At 47.3% G+C, this 22,300-nt stretch overlaps 1 protein-coding gene and 1 long non-coding RNA gene across 11 annotated transcripts in view; one reads left to right on the top strand and one right to left on the bottom strand.

The window, feature by feature from the left end:
* Window positions 1–22,300, bottom strand: part of RAI2 (retinoic acid induced 2) — a 347,676-nt gene that overhangs the window by 46,079 nt on the left and 279,297 nt on the right. Inside the window, exon 1 of one of the 10 annotated variants that reach the window (XM_036912889.2) lies at window positions 11,985–12,125. The exons of 8 other annotated variants lie outside the window; for them this stretch is intronic. The gene's annotated coding sequence lies outside the window, so the exon portion shown is untranslated. Of the gene's footprint in view, window positions 1–11,389; window positions 11,783–11,984; window positions 12,126–22,300 lie in introns of those variants that run through there. One more of the 10 variants, XM_036912888.2, reaches the window with a different exon arrangement.
* The window catches only part of LOC130682024 (uncharacterized), a 186,448-nt gene continuing 176,178 nt past the window's right edge, over window positions 12,031–22,300 (top strand). The window contains exons 1-2 of the long non-coding RNA XR_008995321.1: window positions 12,031–12,159; window positions 12,915–13,026. This is a non-coding gene — a long non-coding RNA (uncharacterized LOC130682024). The remainder of the gene's footprint in view (window positions 12,160–12,914; window positions 13,027–22,300) is intronic.

A 22,300-nucleotide genomic window follows, 5' to 3' on the forward strand; every position in this document is an offset into this window, starting at 1 on the left:
CTGGGAACCTGTTAGAAATGCAAATTCCTGGGCCCCACTTCCAGACCTGCTCTGGGGCAGATCCCAGCAATCTGAATTTTTAACAAGCCCTCCAACGTGAGTCTAGTGCATAGGAAAGCTTGAGAACCAGTGGTTTACAGGCCTCTGAGGAAGGAAGGAGCTCTGCTGGGCTGGGAGGGAGGAGAGATGCAAAGCTGGTGGGCACTGTAGGAGGGGTACATAGAATGCCGAGAGCAGAAGTGCAGAACGGCACAGTGAAACAAACATGTTCTAGAACTGTGCAGTCCAATACAGCAGCCACGAGCCATGCGTGGCACTCTCCATAAAATTAAAAACAGAAAGACAAATATTGCACCTTCTCTCTTAAATGTGGAACAACAACAAAAAGCCCACCTCATAGTAACAGAGTAGAATGGTGGTTACCAGAGGCTTGGAGGTGGGGGGAAAGGGGAGAGTAAGAAAAGAAAGAAAGAGAAAAGAAAATTAAATGGTGGTTGCCAAGGACTGGGAGAGAGGGTCATGGGGAGGTACAGAGATTCCGTTTGCAAGATGAAAAGGATTCTGCGGATGGATGGTGGGGATGGTTGCACAACAATATGAATGAACGTAATACCACTGCACTGTACACTTAAAAATGGTTAAGAAAAATCTTTTAAATAAAATTTAAAAAGTCAGGCCTCAGCCACATTAGTCACATTTCCAGTGCTTAATAGTAACTCACAGTTAGTGACTACCATATTGGGCAGCCAGGTTTGTAAGAAGGGTACAAGATCTCTTGGGCATCTTTCTACATGTAAAACACTGAAGCCTTGGGTCTAACGTAATGGACCGTCCCAGGGATTGTGACCTTGGTGGTTTAAAAAAAACAAAACCGCATGTAAAATGAGGCTCTCTGGCTCCAAGATTTGTAGCCTTACTTACTATGAGTCTCTACACACTGCTTCTGGATTAGGATGCCCCTTTCTGGCCTGCCAGCAAATGGGTATTACTTCCAGATGGACATTCCCATCATCGCAGAAAGTTCTATTGAACCAGGTTGTAGAGAATCCCAGTTCCACCTCCTATGAACTGTGTGACTTTGTGTAAGTTCCTAACCCTCTGTGAGCCCTTGATTCCTCCTTTATGAAATGAAGTTCATAATACCCACCCCCCGTCATTTGGTTGTTATAGAGCTGGAAATAAAATCATAAATGTAAACCACCTGGTACAGTTGGCCAGCCTATAGCAGGAGCTCGAAAATGACAGGTAATAGTGTTATTATGATTTCATAAGCAACCACTGCAGATGTTTTCTAATGGGATGGACAGTCTGTGTTGGCCAGGATGGACCTCTTCCACTACGTTTCTCGCAAATTTCAGAGCTTGTGTAAGTGGCTTTATTTCCAGCAGGACAAGCCAGCAGTGTCGCCCCAAAGTAATACCCATTTGCTTGCAGGCCAGAAAGGGGCATCCTAATCTAGAAGCAGTGTGTAGAGACTCATAGTAAGTAAGGCTACAATTATTGGAACCAGAGAGCTTCATTTTATGTGGGGCTCTCTTTCTTTCTTTTTTTTTTTAAACTACCAAGGTCATAATCCCTGGGAAGGTGCACTCCATTCGACTCAAGGCTTCAGTGTTTTTCATCTAGAAAGATGCCCAAGAGATCTTGTACCCTTCTTGCAAACCTCCCCCCATTTGAGAAAACAAACAAAACTCAGCCCAGAGAAACTGCACAACCCCAAGACATCCTGTGTGCTGAAGAGCAGTCCTGAGGGGAGAATGGGCCAGGGAAATGGGAAGAGGGCTTCATATGTGGAGTTTCAGTCTAACTAAGAAATAGGGAGTCACTGACTGTTCTTGAGCTGGGCTGGCGAGGCTAGAGAAGTGCTTTAGTAAGAGAAATAGCAAGGACAGGAGTGGACCAAACCAAGAGGTGATTGGGGCCACACAAAGCCAGTCCTCTGGGGAGTGGGGGAGGGGTCCGACGAGTTGGGAAAGGGACCTGGAGCTCATAATACTCAGGTTATGAGTTTTCTGGCTCAGGTTAGTTTTCTGGCTTAGGAATCATAATAGACATTCCCTTCTGGATCCACTCACTCAAGTGTCCTGGGTGAATTGCAGACTTTCTGATATTCTGATGAATAATATTCAAAAACAACTGGAGGATCCAACATGAGTTGGACAACTTCTGACCTTGTCAAAAGAAGATGTTAAACTACAAATGCCATGTACTATCTTGATCATTCACAAAAGAAACATTAACACCAAGAAAAATGGGAAATGCCATTTTCAATAAAAGGCAGTTTGGTAAAATAGAAAAGCTTCAGCTTTAAAGCAGAAATTCACTACATTTTCACTTTTCTTTCACTTCACTGTGAATGGGTAGAAATTTTGTCCCATGCAGGCCGTGGTCTGCAAGCCTGGCCTGTGTACTAGCTCATGTGACATTCCAAAATGGTTCCCTGCATAGTCGGGCTGTGAGAATCAGCCTCAATGACCCCAAATCCAGCTGGCCAGCTCCTAAAAGCAAAAACAAAGCTTGAGGTTTCTGGCTTGGGTGTGTCCAACATGGAAAGGCAGGGCAGAATCAGACTTTTCTTGCCTTCTTAAAATGCAAGTGATGAGCCACAAAGGATCCTAGGACAAATGGACTCATATTGATATTCTCACATTCAATAATTTCATATTTAGTCTAGCAGGATAGTGATTTTTTTTTCATAAGAGGAAACTGCAGCCAGAGCTAATTGCTCCATCTGAAATGTATCTGGACATTGTTTAGATGTTGGAAAGGAAACGGTAACATTGCAGTTTTAGCAAAGAGGAGGGCATTATTTAAAAAAAAATGCAAATGTAAATTAATAGAAAAGGTAGCCCTGTGTGGTTTTTGAAGCTTTGATGTATATAGATTGAAGAAAGAGCGGCCCTCTTTTGAGCTTTCCTTGACATTTTTTCTATTTCTAAAATGCAAAAGGAAATTCATCAGCACCAGCTCAATCCATTCCCATGCATTGATTTGTTAGCCAATCAATGGCCATTGTAATCTGAAAAAAATAACACCAGTTTCTACGAACCTTTCCAAGTGAGGCCGTGTTCAGCTAAGCTTAATAAAGAGAAAAACAGCAAGGACCATCTGGAAAACACTCTTCCGGAGTCGCGAAAGATAGTGGCAGCCTTTGCCCAACCTGCTATAAATAAGTGTCTCAGGAAAAAAAACACCCAATTTTCAAATCTGTTTCTACTTATTACAGCTGCAATAGAGTTTATTTAGCTTTTCCCTATAGCAGGAAGACTGTTTGCATTTTTATGACAAGGGTCTAAATGTTTTTCACAGCCATTTCCATTGCCATTATTTTGAGGAACAACATACCACTCGGACCTGTCTGTTTGCTTCTGCAGCACACAGCCGTGGCCCCAGTGGCCTCTGCACCAAGAAACCAGCCTCCAAAGCCCAGATTTATGATCCTGTTTCCTCTCTCGGTGTTGTAACCATCACCCAAATCCTGGCCTTGCGAGGGGCTGGCTACTCAGAATGACCATGTGTCACGTGCTGCAAATCAATTATTATCCGCCTGGACCGAGCACAGCGTGGTTGTCTGCCAGCTCATTTGCCTCTTGCTTCATGACAACAAGGAACAGTCAAACTGCTCTTCACGCCAGGCTAGAACTCACCAGTGAAGGTCTGTGGCTGGCTTGGCAAGCCCCTCCGAGCTCACCTTTCCATCTCTCCTCACTGTATAAGCCTGCCGATGAATCCCCCCACATGCAGCACTCTGAACTCCTTCTCTTCGGGGAAGGGCAGCCTGCCTTGGATGGCTGCCACATGAAGCGGCCCCCTGCCTGTCCGCACTGAGCACCTGTCCGTGCCCTCAGGCACCCCAGGCACCCATCCTGCTCCAAGGCTAACAGGGCAGGGTTGACCTCGGGACGCTTCCCTGGGTAATGAGCGATTCACCTCTCTGTTCCCCCAAGCACCCACCCCAGTTCCATGTTTTATCCTCATGACACTTTCCCTGTGAAAGCATGACCCTCCTTTCCAGCCTGTCAAGCGATCATGAGAAAGAAGATGGCTGAGGGCTTGTCCCCGTAGTGGCATCACATCCACTGCTGCTGGCTTGCGGGCATTACCAAGCTCCAGCTGCCTGAAGGGGCCCTGCTGACATTCTCTTTCCCAGCAGGACTGCTGCACGGAAACAAATGTGCACGAGAGAGGGGAACTGCGAGGGCGCTGTTGACCCCCTGAATGCAAACGTCCAATAATTTTGAAAAATGCTCCATCTACCCACCATGACTTTCTCTCTCAACAGAACAGGAAAACAGAGAATTAGTGGTGGGTAAAGGGCTGCCACCATCTGAAATGAGTCTATTGCAGTGTTATGAGCAGAGCTCCCCCAAGTACACTAAAGGGCTAAATTAATTGGCTCAGGCTTAAGATGCTACAGGAGAAATGGCGGTGGAGAGGGGCTGGGGTGGAGGAAGAGGCCCAGTAGGTCTGTAGGCATGCCTGGAATCAGGTGCTTATGAAAAAGAAATTAAAGAGGAGTAAACCTGTTCTCTTTATGCAAAACCGGAGAAGCTGTTAGTTATTACATGTGCCCCCTATTACCTATGACTTAGTTACCTACGTAAAAAAGAAAAATCTCTGCGCTCACACAGCTTTATAGACCTTCCACGAACCTCACAATCCAATCAGGCATGTGACCCACTTCCAACTGTTAGTTAATCACCACCGTGAATTGTATATATAAAAGCGAGAGGGGGAAATTGTGTCTTATATTATTTCAATTGAATTTTCCAAAAACCACAAATTACTTACTAAATCTTGGTCTAGACCAGTGGTTCTCAACCAGGGGTGATTTTGTCCCAGAGGGGACATTGTCTAGCGGGTAGAAGCCAGGGCTGCTGCTGAACAGCCTATAGGGTCCAGGACAGATCCTGCAATGAAGAAAGGTCTGGCCTAAAACGTCAGCAGGGCTGAGGTGGATAAACTATACTCTAAATAAAGCCAAATATGTCTGGCCTTTAATATCCATATCTTTGGCAGTCATCAAAGGGAGAAGACCCCATTTTTTTTACTCCTTTCCAAATAAATGAAAGAGGTTTTCAATCTGAATCTAGGTACATTAAAGAAATACTGTGATGGTGGTGGGGGAAGGTAGGGTGCATTCTAAATGCATATTTCATCAGTCTAAATGGATGGAAATTAACATCCCATAAAATATAACGATTATCTAGTTATGTTCCATACAAAACCAAAATCAATAATATTGTATCTTACTTAACCTACAATTAGAGTTAAAAAAAAAAAAACTAAAACAAGGAAGTGCCATTCTTTCCCATTTCTTGCTAGCTGGGTACACATCTCTGCACATGAGGTATTAAAAAACAAACAAGCGGACAAAAACCTTTCTTTAAAACAGATTTTTCCAGAGCATAAAAAGCTTCCTGAATCATTCCGTTTTATTTACTGTAGATTCAATCATTCTTTGGTGAGCAAAACATGCAGCCCATTCTCTTGGTTATGCCTGCCTGGCTTTCCAAATGTCCTCAGAACCAGGATGATGAATCACATATTTTGGTCCCACTGTGCCAATTAATAGTAAGCAAAGAATTACACACAAACAAGATAGCACTTTCAGCCTGATGTGTGTGTGTGTGTGTGTGTGTGTGTGTGTGTGTGTGTGTGTGTGTGTGTGTGGTGGGGAGGAGGAAATGGGAGTCCTTCAGCCAGTTGTTTCCAGAAGGTTTTAAGAGCAGGTGTGGACAGTCTCTAAAATTCCTTTATTTCTAGAACATTCTGTATGGTTCTGCAGTGCCCCCAGCGTGGGGATGAGCTTTGGTCAGGAAAAATGCATGTTCCTAGAGTTGGCCTAGAACTTCCAGGCTTAAACCAGGAAGGAAAGAATGGCTGAGAGCTATACCATTTCAACCCTTCCAGACCACCATTCCTTTCTCTGAATTATAAGGCAAAAGTGGCCATACACACAAAGGCAAAAATAACAACAATGACAAAATGCCCCAACACACCCAGTCTTGGCTGCCAGCGAGGCCTGGTTCTGTTGCTGAAAAAGAACAGTTGCTACAGTGCAGCTGGAGGAGCTTTTCCAGGGAACTGGTAATACCCTGGCTGTTAATGAATTATTTTTCGCCAGAATGTCGGATTCTTCCTGTGCTCCAGTAAACAGTCTGCTTCTGCCATGGGAAACAGAACCAGCTCCTTCCGAGGAGCTCAAGGAGGTCAGCCAAGGGTCCCTGTGGGGGCAGCCCCCTCAGGAGCCAGAGCCACAGGCACCTGTGCCATAAATCACTGCAGCCCCCAATTCATTACTGCAGCCCTTTGCATCAATTTGGGACATGCCTAGCACCCAGGGAAGAGCCTTGGAAGACCCCAGTGCCAGCTGGCATCCTCTGCGCACTGCCCTGAACTGTACCCTTGGTAGGTTTCCTCATCTGTAGCACCATGGGGTGGGAAATTGGGCTTCCTTGCATTTATTCTGTCTTTTTCACAGAAACTGTAATTAATTCCTTACTCTTGTATTCATTAAGCTGTCAGGAAATGACTATGTGCATCCCCCTTTTTCCCTTTTTCTTTAAGATTGGCCCCAGCCCCAAATAACCCACTCTGAGCCTTAGGGTGTTTGCTTGGGACACCATCCTCCAATCACAAATCCCTAGGAAGGATATTTATTATTAGAGCAGGTACAAAGGGAAGCAATTGCTCCGGCAGGAGATAGCTCTCAAATGGACGAGGACACCGCCTTGGGGTGGGGTGGGGTGGAGGAATGGACAGGAAAGGAATGGGGTCATCCTGTTCAAGCCAGCCCTGTCCACTCCCACCCTGGCCTCACTCTTGCCTCCATGTAGTTTCAGGAGCCCACATTCCTCGCAGAACTTGGCTGAGCAAACATGCTCATGGGTAGGCTTGACAGGGACCCCCCAAATGGCACCTTAGCCATGGAAAACCAACACTGCCTCATGCCAGGCTGTGTGGCTATTGAGTCGGCCCCAGTGCTCCCATCTGTCATGGAGACAGAAAACATCCATGCCCCCGAACATCTGGAGGTACTCCAAGGCTGAAGGTGCAGCTGGTGGTTAGCTTACTCTAGGGCAGTGCTGTTGAACACAAATACCTACATGATTTTAAAGTTTCCTGTAGGCACATTCAAAACATGAAAAGAAACAGGTGACATTCATTTTAATACTATAGCTTATTTAATCAATACATTCAAAATAATTATCCTTTTACCATGAAATCAATATAAAAATTATTTATGAGCTATTCTGCATTCTGTTTTGTACTAAGTTTTCAAACTCCCAGGCATGTTAGCCTTACAGCATGTCCTACCTTGGACTAGCCACCTTTCAACTGCTTAACAGCCACTTTCAACGCATAACTAGTGGCTACTGTATGGGATGGTGCAGATATAGAACACTGCCACCATCATAGAAAGTTCTATGAGACAGTGCTGCACTGAAAGACCAAAAAAACTGTGGGAAGAGTGACAGGTGAGAGCAGCATGGGCTAGAGAGTTTTACTGGAACTAAGAATTACAGCAGCAGTGGGAATTGCAAGGATTGAGACGTGCTGGGAGCCCAGCCCTACCTCTAGGTGGCGATCAAAATGGGCTTTTATGAATGACCGGTACCTACATTTCTGGGGGCTGCCCCACAGCGGTGGGAAGGCAAGTGAAATCATTACTTAAGGCACCTGCTAGCTGAGCCGCCTCCATCTTAGCTCTTCTGATCTGTTTAAGGCAGGGGCTGGGACAGAAGAGTACCAAAGTCACATACGTTCTTTCAATAACAATTCTGGGTTGCAATCTAATTTGGTGAAGCAGATACAGAAACATGATCAAATTATGTGTGCCTGTGTCTGCACACGCATGCGTGTTCGTGTGTGTGCTCCTGGCTGGAGAGGGAAGGTGGGTCATGTGTGAAATCCAGAAGTACTAACGTGGTCAACGAAACCACCTCCTCGCCAGCTGCCATCAGAACACAGGAGAGGGGTTAGGCTCCAGTGGCTCATCAAAATTTGTGAGCCACAAAAGAGACGCCTTGGGTCTGGAAAGAATGAGATGATGGGCATCTGGGCAGATGATCAGGTGGAAGGAAGAAGTGGTAATCAGAGGCATTCTTCAAAGACAAGAGCTGCCATCTCTGCAGCAAGGATGTCACCCTGATCTTCAAATCAAGCTTAATTCAGAATCCCACACAAGCTTTTGTGCAGGGGAGAGTGCAATTAGCCATCCTTCCCCCTCCTCAAGAGCCTCATTCTCTGAGGTCCCCCTCATATTCTGATTGGATTCAAATCCTGACTCTCCCATTGGCTCAACTTTTGAGGGTGTTGAAGACTACCATCTGGTTGGAAAGGGGCTAAGGGACTTGCTTGGACAATGCATTTGCACAGCAAGACCCCACCTCATTTTTACCTGGAGCTTATTATTTGAGATGGTTTAGAGTCAGAAATACCTTACCCAACCTTTGGACCCAACATGGACAACCTCAGGCTAATTACTTAACCTGTCTTAGCCTCGGCTGCCTCACCTACAAGACGGGAATGTTACTGCTCATCTCAGATGAACTTGTCAGCTTGTAATTACCCAGGGCTAGAACTGGAGCATGACACCAGATGGGGACAACTGAGTCTCCAACCAAACATACGCATCTCCAGAATTCTCTCTGCTGGGTGTCCTTTGACAATAACTCACACTCACCACCATTCACTGCATCAGCTCCATTGTTCATTCCGTCACTGAACTCTCATTTATTAAGCAACAGTTGGAGGTTGGGGATTCCAAGACTAAAAGGCAGTCTTTTCATCTGAAATAGAGACTATCTAGGGGTCTCTCTACTTGACAGATAAGCATGTACTATGACAGATAATGTGACTGGCTACCTCACTGGTAGCCCCCCGACCCCCAATGTAGGTACCATATTTTGTGAATGGGTAGGGGCTGAGGACTCTGGTCTTTGGGAGAAATAAATAAGAAACTTGGGGGAGGGGAGAGGGACATATTACCCTTTTAAATCATAACCACGAAAGTCTGCAATCAGACATACTACTGAAATTTCTCTGAACCTCTGATTCCTTATCTGTAAAATAATGCCTCCATCACAACATGATTTCCCACACGTGAAGTGTTTGGCAGACAGAAGGCAACAACAAACGTTAATTTCTTTCCCAGTTTATTTCCCTTTATGACCATCCTCCCCCAAATGTAAGTAGAGAAGGAGCCAGAGAGCAGACACTTGCTATTTTCTTACTGTAGCTTCAGGGCACACTGCCCATGAAGAGCCCCACATACGGAACACCTCGGCTCTGGGCTCAGGGCTCTGGGGAAGCCGTTCCTACCTAGCTGCCATGGCGCTGGAGCCAGAGCTTGTAGCTGTCTCCTGGTGCTACAGCAGTCCCAGCACACACACCTCCCAACCTTTCCCTTTTCTCTCTGGCCTTTCAGAGGACCTGTCTCGGAGGCTCTGCTTCCTGGCTACAAGACGTTTTGTTTTACGGTTCTTACCCAACTGCCCACCAACTAAGTTCTCACACTGGCAACTGGCATCACCTGGAAAGCTGTTTTCTCATTTATTCCTGAGGTGGGCAGGTTTTCCTGGGCCAAACCTCACCACTGTGGGGCTGGGCTCCTTTGCATGATAAAGGACACCCCCACTCCCATAGCCAAATGGTCCCAAGGACTGGTGCCACAACACCCAACACCCCAAGTCCCAGTCTGACTTGTCTCACAGTGCCCAGGCCACCTTGCAGATGCCTCTAGTAGGCATGACAGTATGAGATGCAGGTGCCCATTTGCAGGATATTTTGTGGGGGGATGGGTGCAAGCAGGGTGGGTGTGGTTTTGGGAGTGGGTGGTCTCTCTGGACCTCTAAGGGTGGAGAAATTGGAACACCATTGAGTTTACCATGCTGTGCCTTCCAGCTCAATCCCTGGCTTTGCAAAGTGGCACAGCTCCACACGCTACCCTTTGAGAAGAAAAGGCAGGGACAAAACCGGGGAGCGAGGGGGAAAAACCAGGGTGCGCGGTGGGGGGGCAGTGTGCATAATGCTGCTCTGGTGAGTGGCTCCCACCCACTAGCCTCCCCACTGTCCTCCTCCCAGAGTGCCACCCCTTTACTGTAACAAAGACGCATCACAACACATTGTCAAAGTTATCAGAAGTCTCTTGGTCAATCAACAAACGATTCGGACGACTCAGAACAAGGAAGAGAGACAACTAGAAAACGGTGGGAAAAGATTCCTTGGGAAAAGAACAGAAAACCTTGCCTCAAGCATGCAGGGCTAAGAATTGTTTTCTCCCTGCTGGCGGCTTTCCTCTCTGTTCTGAAGAGAAGCTTCCAAGAATCGGCTAAATAAAGGGATCACACCAGAGGATGCGAGATAATGCAAAACCAACAAAAACAAAGACCAAAATGAAACAGCGAGCCCTGAGAATCCGCGGTTATCAAAACTTTGTTTGGCCCTATCTATCATCGCTGCACACCCGGGCTCTGCGGAATATCATTCTGTTGATGTCACTTATCCTCAGCAAAATATTTACACATCCTTAAAAACGCCAGAAGAGGGGGGCCAGCCAGCGCACTGCCGCAAGCCGCCCCTCCAGCCCCATCGAGGTGTTGTGGGCAGGGCGCGGGTTGGGGGCAAGACGGAGGGTGGCTCCCGCGGGCACAGGTAAGAGCTCCCGACAGCTCCCGGTACGCGGCCAGCCAGGCGCTGCGCCCTGCCCTGCCCACCTCTCCCCTACCTGACTTGTCAAGAAGCAGCCACATCCCCGAGATGGTGTCAGCGCCGCCTCCTCCTCCCCCTGCCTTCCCCATTGATTAAGTTCTCAAACCATTGTTAAAGCCGGGTTGCTTTTCCCCGGAAAACTGGGCTGAATTCATTGCGCTTCCCCCCGTCACAAAAGGAATATTCATAAAAGTTTGGCAGGCAAAAGGGAGGCTGACTGCGTGCCGTGGGGTGGGTGACAATTCGCTGCTCTAAAGCCGCTTTCTCCTTCCGTGCCCCATCCCTCTCGCCATCCATCCGTCGTGCCCCAAACCTACTCCAGGGACTTCTGATAGGGGAACACAAAGCAGCAGCTGTTTGGCAACATTTCTACCCTTCGCCAGCAACTGTGGTGGGATGCCATTTCCCCACCCAGGCGGAGCTTATCCGGAACAATAGTCGGGCTTTAAACGGCAAACAAGCCAACACACAGAGCACAACCCCAAACCCGAAAAAGCCAACGCTGAGACAGGCAGTAACTCCCTCCCCAGCCAAAGGCACCGCCGAAACGCACGCAAAAATGCAGCGAGGACGCGGCTCGGTGCCTAACATGGCAGAAAGCCCGAGCTGGTGCAGCCACCCGGGTCTGGGCATGGGGGGCACGAGGGCTCCCGGGGCGCCGATGCTTACTCACCCGGCTCCGCGGGGATGCGGTGCTGGCCGAGCGTCACAAAGACGAGCCCAGAGAGATCTGGCAGAACCCAACTTTCCACCCGGCTCGCCAGGGCCGCCAGATACGTCAACAGAATCCATCTTTCGAAGGGCCTGGAAGGCGCCGGGTTTCCAGGGCCGGGGCAGGGCGGCGGAGCCGGAGGCGGCCCGGTGCGGGGTCCGGGAGCGGAGTCCGCCGCGCGCCGCCGCCTGCGCCCGGTGCCAGCGCCCGGGGCGGCCAGAAACCCACTTCGGGGCCCCCGCCCCTCCGGCCGGCGCCGCCTCCCCTGCCGGCCCGGCCCCGCCGGCCCGCGCACGGCGCCGGGCGCAGGAGCGGGGCCCCAGGGACGCCGCACGGGTGGCGGCCTCGGCCCGCGTCCCCGCCCCCGCCCGGCCCTCCCCGCTGGCCCCGGCCTCCGGGGCGCCGTCCTGCCCCCGGGAGCAGGCCCCTCCCCGGGCGCCGGGCCCCGCCAGGCGCTCCCAGCCCGGCGCGCCCCCTGCGTCCCGGGGGCAGGTCCGCGCGGGGAAGGCGGGGGGTGGGGGGACCCCGGCCCGCACGGGGGCGCCGCGGCGGCTACCTAGCGATCGCGGCCGCCGCCTCCAGGAAGCCGCGGGGTGGTCGCGGGTGCGGGAACTCTCCGGTCTGGCCTCGCCGCCGGCCGCCTGAAGAGGGTGCACAGCGGTGGGAGCCGCCGTCGCCGCTGTCACCGAGCTGCTGTCGCCGCCGCCGCTGCCGGTTGTGCGTGAGCTTGTGTGCGTCTGTGTCCGGGCGAGTGTGTGTCTGCGTGCGGCGCCCGGCCTTTACTATACACACCAAGGGGTGGGAGGAGGCGGGGAAGGGGAGGGTTTGGGGGAGGTGGCGGAGGAGGGGGAGCAGGAGGGGGACGAAAGGGTACCCGAGGAGGCGGCGGCGGAGGAGGGACAGGTGATCTCGCCCACGGGGAGGGCGTGGCTGTAGGCGGCGTGGGGTGGCGGGAGGAAGGGGCGCCCACGACGCGGCGGGAGGGACGCCAGGGAGGGCCGGTGGACGGGGGACCCTGCCGTCTCCCGTTGGGCTGGGGACCATTCCAGACCCCACGATGAAGAGGGGCAAGAACAGAGCTCAGGAGGGAGGAAATGGCTGGCTGATGGAGGCAGGAGAGGTGGGAAGGGTCCAGCGCTCACCCCCCAGAATGCCAATTGTGATACAGGTCGAGCATCCTTCGCATAAGGTGTGAGATAATTAAAGACAAAATTAGTCCACGGACATAATCACTTTCCGCAAACTTGCCTGGGAGGTGATTCATTTATTAATTGACTAACATTTCTTAAGTACGGGAGTTACAAAGATGATGACTATATGGTTGTTAACCAGTAAATCAGTAATAGGTATCTGTAGTACTATTGATCATTTAAAAATAAAATTAAAAAGCTAAATCCTATAAATGTTTCAAGAGGGCAAAGGAAGCAACTGCCTTGGCTTAATTAATCCCTACAGTAAAAGACTTTTTTCCTGGTAATCAAAACAGGATGAAGATATTTGAGAGAGACTGTGCAGAGCAGAAATTAATCAGAGCAGAGAGCAGTCTGAATCTAGCTGTCTTTTGCATTGTGTTCAAACCTCGAGTCGGACACTGAGTGGTAACCTTGACTTCCTTCTTGCAGAATTTGGGGTTGGCCCCACACAGTGTGAAATACATAGAGAGAGGCCTGGCAAGTTTATAATTAGTATGGGAACCTGAACTGGTGTCACGGAGGTTCTAACCTTGTGCTGCAAGCACGATGTGGTAGAAACCAGGGCCACATTATGACATTTGTGGGTGCTGTTGCCTTTGTGGATGCCCTCTTTCATTAAAAAATGGTAAAAGTTACATTTTACCATTGCATTGGTGTAAAGACAAATATATTGTTATTTATTAATATTTTCCTTGACCTCAAAGATCATTTTCTTCTGATTTTAAAATAAATTAAAACATTTCCATGGGCCCCTCAAAGCACTGTGAGCCCCAGCGACTGTGCCTACTGCCCCTAAAGGAGAAGTCAGCCTGGGAGGTACTATTCCTTGATACTGAATTATACTGATAATTCAACTTGATATTGAATACTGTTTGTCTGTGAGTGTGTCTTCCACTGTTTCAGTAACCAAAGACTTCTGCTATAGGTCTCATAACTGTTCTGAATCCTTGGATCAGGTATGTGAGGTCTTGGTTGCTGGGACCTAGCCTGACTACAACTAAAGACACAGCTGGGCAATTATAATTGGGCAAGTTCATGGATGAAAGATCCATAAAGGTTTAGTGTGTGTTGAGGGGGTGTGTGTGGAAGGTAGGGATTGATATCCTGGAAGGCAATTACTAGCCTATTTCTTTTGTTGGCCTCATCACAATCCTGGGTTAATGTTTGATCCTCGCTAGCAGTTGTGATTCATATTTGCTGCTCTTTGAGGTGCTTATATTTTCAGGAAAGACTATATTGATTCACACTAATGCATAATAAACAGGCATCACGGCCCTCATTCCCAAAGAAATGTACAGTGTCCTCCCTCTGTATTTTTATCGTGACTGCCCTTGCAGAGAGAAGGAAAAAAGAGGCGTCTATAAAGAGCAGGGCTGGACTGGGCGGGGGGAGGAGATGTTTGGGGACAGAACTAGGATATTAATATGGAAGAATTGTGCTCATACAGTTAAAGGGATGGCTAAGAAAATGGAGGGAAGAAAGGACATGCCCAAACAGCAGGAAAGGACGAAAACATCTTCCAGGGCTGCTCAGGGTGATTTTTGATATCTGTCATTCTAATGTTTGGTGATTTTAAATAAGGACTCCAGAAATTTCCCGTTTCAGATCTGATTCTTTTACCTACCTCCTGCTTCTCTAATACAGCATCTCCTTGCAATCTAGTTTTCACATACTTTCCAGATGAGTGACTCATTCATTTATCCAACCAACATCTATTAAGTACCTGTTGTATGCCAGTTCCTGAGCTTAGGACTGTGGTGAGAGAGATGGTTAGCATATGGTGGCTGACCCTCAAGGAGCTCACAGGCCAGTAAGAACCTGTTAATACAATTTGACACTCTGTGATACATGAGGAGCTCTCCAGTGGGCTAGGTGAACACCAAGGGAGTGGGCCTGTCCCTGTACTAGGAAGGAGAAGGGAAGGGCAGGGGGCAGGGCAGCCAGAGAAGATTACACAGAAATGGAGATGAAAGCTGAGCATTGGGAGAGGAAGAGGAGTTCTTCAAAGGAGGAGAAAGGCATTACAAGTGAAGGGAACAGCAAGCACCGAAGCTGGGATGCAAAGTGAATTCTGGAGGTGGCGGATATTTCATGAGGCACAAGCAGTGGCCAGTGAGGAACAGTGGGGCAGGGGGTTGCGTGGAGGAAGCTAAGGGTCAGCTGAGGTTCCTGGTCTGACCTGTAAAGGAGCTTTTTCTTGTAGTCAATGGGGAACCGTTGAAGGACTTTAGGCAAAGGGGTGACCAGGAAAGATTTGGGTTCAGGAAGGATCGCTCTAGTGGTGGGTGTCAAGGGCTGGTTGGAGGTGGGTGAGACGGGCAGAGGCTGTGGCAGTGGCCAGGGTTTGAAGCCAGGCAGTGCCAGTGGAGGTGAAGGAACTTGAGTCAAGTAGTACTCAGGATGTAGAACCAACAGAACTTATGATGGAGGACACAGGGAGTTAGGGTGACCTGGCTTTCGGAATTGGGTGACAGGGTGGGTGGGGGTGTGGTCACTGAGACGGAGGTTCTAGGAAGAGAAGCAGATTTGGAGCTGGAGGTAATAAATGCCGGTTGCCCCAGAAGCAGATCCTGAGACAAGGATTCAGGTGCAGAAAGTTGATTTGGATGGTGAAGGAAGCACTGGTTGGGGGGTGGACAGGAAGACACACAGAAGGCAGCCGATGCGGGATCATTATCAAGGCCGTTTACCGCTGTGGAGTTTAACCCTGTGAGCAAACTGTTGATGCAAAACACCCACTTTAGAATTGTCCTTCTCAAAGAGGTGAGGAAGCTGGTTGAGGGCTGCCCAGGCGATGCTGATTTTCTGGCAATTCGGGCCTGCCACCCAGCATAGGTAGAGGGTCCTTCTCAGGTAGAAAGAGAAGATACTGGTGGCTGGATGTCTGTGGAGCACAGTCAAAATGATTTTATCCAAAGGGCATAATACAGTTCATATGAAATCTTTGGTAATTTTAGCAAAGACTGAATCAAAAATTGCCAGTTAGATAACCAACAAGCATATCCCAGACAGCTGGTACTTTACAGTGGTAAGTGACATGCTGGAACACACGGAGTGAGAAAGTCCCATTCCCGCTCTGCACTCTGTCTAGTCTCACAATCAGGAGAGCATTTGAATTTAGGAGTGTGAGAGATTGTCAAGTGGAAGAAACAGGCTCATCACAAAGGGCTCTGCTGTGGCTGCTCCATTCTGCACTCCCCCTTCCTCTTTCCACACAGAACCGCACTGTCCAAGTATCCCTCCCTTCCCGTGAAACCACATGCCTTAGAATGTGACCCTAGCTTCAGGGTGAGTTCTGTTTGATATGAGGCAAATGGCATCCCTCCTGCCATAATGCGGACTAAATAGATGAGAGGAGAGACTTGCCGGGGGGCTTTATGGGGAAGATCTACTCTCCCAGGAGACCCACCTATCCCCTCCCAGTGGACGTGTAGATAATGTAACCACATGTGCAATGAGCAGCAAACACATGATGCAGGAGACCAAAGAAAACTGGTCATCTAAACCCGGATGCTACCGGGAGTGAAAGGGGCCGCCGTGACGAACGATGTCAGGGCAAAAGGGGCACATTGGGTTTTCCCAGCAAACCAGGAGGGATGGCCACTAGGCCTCCCACCAGGCCTAGGAGGGAGCTCAGGAGCAGCACAAAAAACAGACAAGCAACTAGAGCTCTGACTGTTCTTGAGCTGCTGGACCCTCCAGCCTCCACCGGAGCACCCTGAGCTCGCACTTCCCCTTACAAAAGTTCTTAACGTGGCTACATAGGTGCAGCTGCATGGAGTCAGGTGTCTATTGCCTGCAGCCGATAGTATCCTAAGACGTACATGCTATGTACCAGGATTGTTTTGTTTTAGTCCCAGATGGGGAAAGGGCTCAACAGATCTAACAAAATATCTAACAAAAGATCTAGATGGACTCAAAAAGAGATCTAACAAAAACAAGTGGAGGGAGGAAGCAGGTCAGTAACTGATATTTCGATCTGACTTTAAAGACAAGTGAAGGGAATCACGCAAACTAAAACGCTGGTGAAGCATGTGGTTCGGCTGAATTTGGAAGGCCAGCTGGGCCCGCCGCAGGCTCCTGCCCCTGACAAAGGGCGAGGACCCCCACACCCAGGGTCGGGGTGTGTGAGGGGGGTGCTCCTTCCGCCTGCTCTCTCCCTGCTCTGAACCAGGGGCTTACCCCTGCTCTGTTCTCTCTCTGGGTGGACCTAGAGCCCTCGCACTGGTAGTGACATCTTCCACCTTATACCTCGTCTTTGGGACTTGGCTGTCGCATCAAGGAGGGCCCCCGCGGCTTACTCCCCCACAGAACCTGCCTCAGGTCTGTGCATGCAGGGGGCCCTCCACAGTGAGGGTTAACTTCACGATATCCCTCACGTTTCTGCTTTGGTCTCTTACCCCTAAGGCGCTTCAGCGCCCCTTACCGTACAAGTCTTAGAGCCTTCCACCACTCTTTCCCTCTCTGTGCTGGGAGGAGGCCATGGACAGGGAAGGTTTGGGGCTGGAGTGTGGGACTGTCACCTGAGGCCATCGGCGCTTGTCCAAACTGGTGGAGAGCCCTGCATACCAGTCAAGTGAGAAGCCAGGTCGCCTGAGACAGACTGGAGTGTGTATTCGGCACCAAGAAAGTGCCGTCGCCAGAAACAAAAGTGATGTCCGGGAGAGAGACGTGGAGGCAGGGCCGTGAAATAACAGGGCAGTGGGTTTAGGGGGAGTGCAAGACACTCAGACTGGGTTTCGGATCCTTTAGCTGGGCGGGATAACAGAGTAGGGCTTCTGCGTGGTTGAAGTCCTGGCACGTATAGGACCAAGGACAGGGTAGCTCAGAGCTGACCCCACACAGCCCAGCCTTCAGATGGGGAAACTGATGCTCATAGAGCAACACCCACACACCCTGGACACATGCCACACCCTCTTCTCTTTCCAGGGGTCAGACTTAGCTTCCCCCACCTAAAAAGTCACCACAGATGAGCCAGGTTCATCTCCCAGAAGAAAGGAGAAATTGTCCAAGTCGCCCTGGAGTAAGAGCAGCGACAGAGAGAATAGTGTCCGAAACTATCATAAAAATAGCTGCTGAGATACTCAGGGCAGGAGAGCTACTGTGGAAGGAGGCGACAAGCAGTGGCCCCTCGATATCTGCGGTTGGCACCGAGGTGAGGACAAGCTTCTGTCTGGGCAGGCGTCTCTCTGAAGAAGAGCAACTGAGGACTTTCTCAGGCACCAAACCCTTGGGCTGAGTGTTCCCTCCCCCACGGCAAACCCGTCTCACTGATGAGCACCCAGGTTATAAACAAACAAGAAGGTGGCCCTCCGTGTCACCCACGGTCCCGGCCCAAGTGCCCTGCCCGCCCCTGTGCCCGTAGCGCGAGGATGGCCCGGCAGCTCTGTCCCCACTCCTGCACGGACGGCTCTGCCGTGTGCCCGACAGGGCGCTGGGGCTGGAAGTTCAGGGGGTGAAAGGGGTTGCGAGGTCATTCATTTCTGAACACACATCCACATATATCATAGAATGTTCTTTAATCATTTTGTTTTTCTTCAGCTGGGAGAATTTCTCAAATTACAGAATATTAGGAACAGAACGAGTTTCCAGAAGAAGAAAAGAGAGCAAGAGTAACATCCATCTTGCCAGGGGGGTAGCAGTGTTCATTGCTCCCCTTTGTGTCTGTGGCCTCTCTGTGCCAGCGCAACGCACGAGGTTGCTCTCAGGAGAGTGCTCCCCAGCAGCCCCTGCTCACCGTGGCCCCAGGAGTGAATCCTCTGATGCTCTTCACCCCTGGGATTATCCGTGCCCAGTTTCTGCACCAGACCTCCACTGTGGTGGGTCTGAGATGAAGCTGGCTTCTCCCATCTGAGATCCTCCTGCCCCCGAGGCATGGCTCAGCCCCCGAGGCACAGTGTTCTCCAGCCGTCTTCCCTGTGACCCTCTACCGTATCGGCCCCCGGGTCCAAGGATTAGGCTTCTGGGCCTGTTTGTCTGCATAGCTCTCATGTTTCCATTGGAGATGTAGCTCCACCACCTAGTCCCGCTCACCAAAGTGTCTCCATCAATCTCTGACGTCCACATTGCTGTCTGCACGGGACATAGCTGGTTTCTCATTCACTGACACCTTGCCTTACACGGAGGGCCCCAATCCTTGACAAGAGTGGTTGCATGAATTGCAGACCACCACCATCCTGGATTCTCTCTTTCACTCCTTGTATTAGATAGATGGGTCCACATAAGAGATTTATAGTGATTGGGGTTTTTTTGAAGAATGAACATTTTACTCACAAATAGAAGTAAAATACTATTTTGAAATGTATTTTGAAAAATACAACATTATTGCTTCAGAAAATATTCACAATTAATGTAAAAATACTGTAGAATACATATAATTTATTCCTTTAAAATGATTTTTCATTTTAACATTCATTAAAAATTAAATATAAGCATAAAAGGCTATTCTATCTTCAGAATAAACATGTGATCATAACCACTGTCTATGACCTGTATGTTCCCTTCAAGTTTTCTCTATAGCATTTACCCAACTGAAATAATATTACGTATGATTTTAGTCCTGCTTTTGTCTCTTAATATCTTCAAGTAATAAGCATTTACCATAGCATTCTAATAATATTACATAATCACAATAAACATTTTCAGTGGTTCAATGAACAATTTAAGTAGATTCATCACCATATACTTAGTTTTCCCCCTACTGTTGGAAGTGTAGGCTATTTCCAAATTTGCTGTTGTAAAGAGCACTACAATTAGTATCTTTGTGTATATCAGTGTTTCCCATTAATAAGTATGTCTCAGATTACATACACAGCTGTAACATTTCTGGGGCAGACAGAAACATTTATATTTTGTCAAATTGATTTTAAAAAGGATATCCCACTTATAATTCCAAATATGAGCTCTGAGAGTATTTGCGTTATGGTACTCATCAGCCTAGGCTCATTTTGTCTCATTCTGTTTTAAACTCTATTTCACTGATTGCAAGGGCGGTGGGCCATTTTTATTTGTGTGCTTTCTCCTTGTAGTGTACCTAAGGGAATTGTCAGTTTATTGTTTTCACTCACTTATGTATTAAATCATAATGTTTGCATCTTATTTGTACGTATGTGTTCTTTATTCAATACAAAATAAATATATGTTACAATAGCAACAAAAAAATCCCAGAGGTGAGGTTGTTGGGTCATATGGTAGTTCTATACTAATTTTGTGAGGAACCTCCATGCTGTTTTCCATAGAGGCTGTGCCAGTTTACATTCTCCCCAGCAGTGCAGGAGGGGTCCCTTTTCTCCCATCCTCGCCAACACTTGTTCTCTCTGTTTCTTTTTTTTAAATAATAGCTGTCTTCACAGGTATGAGGTGATATCTCATTGTGGGTCTGATTTACATTTCCCTGATGATTAGTGATGTTGAGCACTTTTTCATGTACCCAAGGGCCATTCTTCTTCAGAAAAATGTCTATTTGGGTCCTTTGTCCATTTTTTAATTGGGTTATTTGTGGGGTTTTGTTTTGTTTTGCTATTGAGTTGTATTATATATTTTGGGTATTAACCTCTTATGTTATGTACCTCAGATACATGGTTTGCAAATATTTTCTCCCATTGCAGAGACTGCCTTTTCATCTTCTTGAATTTTTTGCCATCTAGAAGCTTTTCAGTTTGATGCAGTCCCACTTGCTTATTTTTGCATTTGTTACTTATGCTTTTGATGTCATATCCAAAAAAGTTGCCAAGACCACTGTTTAGGATATTTTTCCCTGTGTTTTCTTCTAGGAGTTTTATGGTTTCAGATCTTACATTCAAGTCTGTAATCCATTTTGAGTTGACTTTGTGTATAGTGTAAGATAAGGGTCCAACTTCATTCTTTTGTATGTGGATATCCAGTTTTCCCAGCACCATTTATTGAAGACACTATCCTTTCACCATTGTATATTCTTGGCACTCTGTCAAAGATTAGTTGACTGTATATGCATGGATTTATTTCTGGGCTCTTATTATGTTCCATTGGTCTGTGTTTATTTTTATGCCAATACTATACTGTTTTCATTACAGTCACTTTGAAATATAATTTAAAAATCAGGAAGTGCGATGCCTCCAGTTTTGTTCTTCTTGCTCAAGATTGCTATGCCTATTTGGGATGTTTTTTGGTTCCATTTATCCCTGGGATACAAGGATGGTTCAACATACACAAATCAATAAATGTGATACACCACATTAACAGAATGAAGGATAAAAACCATATGATCATCTCAATAGATGTAGAAAAAGCATTTGACAAAATTCAACATTCTTTCATGATAAAGTCTCTCAACAAATTAAGTACAAAAGGAAGATATCTCAACATAATAAAGGCCCTATATGACAAGTCCACAGCTAATATCATACACAACAGTAAAAAGCTAAAAGATTTTCCTCTAAGATTAAGAACAACACTAGGATGCCCACTCTCTCTACTCCTATTCACCATAGTACTGGAGGTCGCAGCTGAGCAAACAGACAAGAAAAAGAAATAAAATAAAAATAAAGAAAGAAAAAACATTCATATCCAAAAGGAAGAAATCAAATTGTCTCTGCTTGCAGGTGACAAATCTTACATATAGAAAACCCTAAAGATCCCTCCAAAAAACTGTTAGAACTAAGAAACAAGCTCAGTAAAGTTTACAGATACATAATCAGTATACAAAAATCCATTGTGTTTCTATACACTAACAACAAACCATCTGAAAAAACAATGAAGAAGACAATCTCAGCTATAACATCATCAAAAAGAATAAAATACTTAGGAATAAATTTAACCAAGGAGATGAAACATCAGTATGCTGAAAACTATAAGACAGTGATGAAAAGAAATCGAAGACAAGAATAAATGAAAAGATATTTTATGTTCTTGGATTGGAAGAATTAATATTGTTAAAATGTCCATACTGCCTAAAGTGATCTACAAATTCAGTGCAATCTCTACCAAAATTACAATGGCCTCTTTCAGAAATAGAAAAACCAATCCTCAATTCATATGGGACCATAAAACACCCTGATTAGCTAAAGCAATCTTGAGAAAAAACAAAACTGAGAGTTTTCATCATGAAGGAGTATTGAGTTTTGTCAGATATATTTTTGGCATCAATTAATATTGGCTGATTTTCCTTCTTTAGTCTGTTGATATGATAGATTGCATTGATTCATTTTTTAAAGACTTTTTAAGAGCAGTTTAAGGTTCACAGCGAAACTGAGAGGAAGGTACAGAGACTTCCCATATACCCTTGGCCCCTACACATAACATATACATAACCTCCCCCATTATCAATACCACTTGCAAGAGTGGTACATTTGTTACAACTGAAGAATCTACATGACACATCATAATCACCGAAAGCCTATGGAATGGTTTTTCTGGGCACTAGAGATCCAGTGGTGAACTAAACAAAGTCTTGCCCCCAAGAAGCTGAAACTAGAGGAAATAGATCTCAAACAGATAAATGAATAAATACGTAACAAAATATCAAGTAGCGATAACTGTCATGCAAAAAGATAAAACAGGCTAAGGGAATAGGGAGTAACCGGTGCTATTTTTGATAGAGTGGTCAGGAAAGGCCTCTAAAGATATGGTACCTAAGTGAAGTGACAATGTAGGAAAGTGGCCGAAGGATCTGCTAGTGTAAAGACCCCAAGTCAGGCACTTG

Source organism: Manis pentadactyla, chromosome X, assembly GCF_030020395.1.
Source record: "Manis pentadactyla isolate mManPen7 chromosome X, mManPen7.hap1, whole genome shotgun sequence".
NCBI lineage: Eukaryota > Metazoa > Chordata > Mammalia > Pholidota > Manidae > Manis > Manis pentadactyla.